This window comes from Phyllobates terribilis, unplaced genomic scaffold (assembly GCF_046119375.1).
Source record: "Phyllobates terribilis strain yellow unplaced genomic scaffold, ASM4611937v1 Scaffold_2__4_contigs__length_985480577, whole genome shotgun sequence".
Taxonomy (NCBI): domain Eukaryota; kingdom Metazoa; phylum Chordata; class Amphibia; order Anura; family Dendrobatidae; genus Phyllobates; species Phyllobates terribilis.
The window spans coordinates 980183550-980186271 of record NW_027362762.1 but is presented as its reverse complement, the minus strand read 5'-3'; positions in this window follow the sequence as shown (position 1 = coordinate 980186271).

Below are 2722 nucleotides of genomic sequence, written 5' to 3'. Positions count from 1 at the left end.
GCAGTCTGGTCTCTGTAGTATAACTTGTTCATTGAGCTACAGATGGATATACACGAACCGAAATGTATGAATGTGGTGAAACTACAAGAATACAAATAACAGTATAAGTATCGAGCTTAGACTATCCCATAACTATGACATTTACAATGAACAGGGAAAGCACACAGCAAGATGGAGCTTGTACATGTGAATACATGACCTAGTATACAGAGTTGTTGTAAAATCAGACATTGATAACACAATACCACAGGAACAGAGATTGTCCCCTTACCCTAGATAAAATATATCTGGTAATGGAGTAATGCAGGGAACAAGACACACACACACATGTCTGGAGAACTTGTCTATGAAAGAGGACCTTCTGACCCAGCATGCATTGAACTCTCCCACAATGTAACGGACTGGTTTACAGAAAAACAACATGTTTAAATTGTATTACATCACCAGCAGGTGCTGTTAGGGCATTAGATGTCACTAACAGAGTATTACAGCTTGTTAAAGTGACAACAGTAATTTAACGTCCTCTTTTACCCTGATGGGCCGAGCAGCCGCCATCTTCTGATTCCTGTGGAAGCCACATTGCGACTGAGAAGCAGCCTGTGTGCAGAGGTTTGAAGCTAGTGGGATGGGCCGATTGTGGGGGTGGTGGGGTGATATGTGGAGACATGTCACACTGGGTTGTAGGATGGTTCAGCTTCTCTACTTGACCTAAAAGTGGAATATTTACACGACCACTAATCAGGGAACGAGTGTTCCTCCTTTCAATCCTTGTTTCACGATCATTGGCTTATGTACATGAGCGAGAGCTGCTCAGGACTGCACCGATACACTGTAACGAGCCTGCTGTGTGGAGTAAGTGACTGGGGTAGGAGGATAGATGTGCGGCTGCAGGTAACGCGCAGGTCTCTTCTCCACAATCCACTGCTTGGTAATAACCTGTTAGTAAGGTTTCCAGAAGGTGAAGTCTGGATGCCGGCCCTTTAATTTGCACATGGTGGTCTGAGATCAGCAGTTGTTTAGAGGGGCGTGCACTCCTTTCAGGGACATACTGATAGAACAGGGTGACCATAGCCGCCCCTTATACATCGGCAATGGTGAGGGATGTAGTTCTCTGGCTGCTGCTGCTGGGATCAGCGGCTACACCTGCCCGGTACGGAGTGGCATGTTCATCACAGCCACCCTGCAGGGTCCTGCTCAGCACGAAGCGTTCACCTCCTGGGCTGCTGGCGGTGCGGGGGTTAATGGGAGCATAGTGACTCATTGTGCCCCCTCCTCTGTACCAAGCCGGTGAGGTGTGGCGCGGCCCTCCCACCCTAACAGGACCAGAGTCACTGGGGGAAAAAAAGCAACCGGGCAGAGACCCCATCAAGGACGTATGGTCACTAGACGGGTTTATGGTGGATATACAGTCACTAGAGAGAAGGAGCATATAGTCACTACAGAGTGGCTCACGGTCACTAGAGAAGGGGTGTATGGTCTCTACAGGGTGTACTGTCATAGATGGGGCATTCAGTCAGTACAAGGGGTACAATACAGTCAATAGAGGGGGTGTAGAATCATACGGTCTAGATGGGGTGTACGGTCACTAGAGCAGGGGCGTATGGCCATTACACGTACTGTCATAGAGGGGACCTACGGTGAGTACAAGAGGTACAAGTACCACAGATAATGGTGCTGAAAATGATGACAGCGACAATTCCCACCAGAGAGCGGAAAATTTCTCCCTGACGTGAGAAAATTCCCAGAGAGGAAGATGTGTGCAGACACCGGAGATCTGGGAGGGGGGAAGGTGTTGCATCCTTGTGTCCCCATATATAACACGTTACTGCAGCTGCCATAAAGTAATCGCCTCATAAATATTGGCCTTTGTGCAGGTCTGTGACTCCTAGCAGCAGGTGAAGCCATCTCAGGCTGGAAATGCAGGAAAGTCTCTAAATAATGCATTGGGGTGCATGATGGGTGAAGGGTTAAAGCTCCGGCCACAGGCAGGAGTAGCGGTGATGTGCTGGACACAGGCAGGAGTAGCGATTATGAGCTGGACACAGGCAGGTGTAGGGTGAAGCGCCGGACACAGGCAGGTGTATCGATTATGTGCTGGACACAGGCTGGTGTAGGGGTGATGTGCTGGACACAGGCTGGTGTAGGGGTGATGTGCTGGACACAGGCTGGTGTAGGGGTGATGTGCTGGACACAGGCTGGTGAAGGGGTGATGTGCTGGACACAGGCAGATGTATCGGTGGCGCGCCGGACACAGGCAGGTGTAGCGGTGATGCCAAAGAACACATTGACCTAAAGAGAAGTGGCAGGACATTCTATGGACAGATGAGAGAAAGATTGTTGTTATTGGGTGTAAAGGCCGCAGTTTGTGAGACCACCCATAAACACTAAATTCAGGACACTATGAAGACTATAAAGCATGGAAGTCTGGGGATGTTGTCATATTATACAGCTGGGCCCATTTATCGCACACCAGGCACCATGGACCAGTGTAAATATATTAAACTACTGGTAGAGCTCATGTTGCCTAATGCTGAAGAAATGCACCTAAAATGGGGGCAAACACACAAGCAAGTGGGTGACCTCCTAGCTCCGGTTTAAAAAGATTGATGTTATGAAGAGGCTGCCCGATCCCCAGACCTCAATCCGATGGAGAATTTGTGGAGTGACGACAAAAATGCAATGCGAAAAATGCAAGATCTGTTGTATGTCGTCTGGTCAGCGT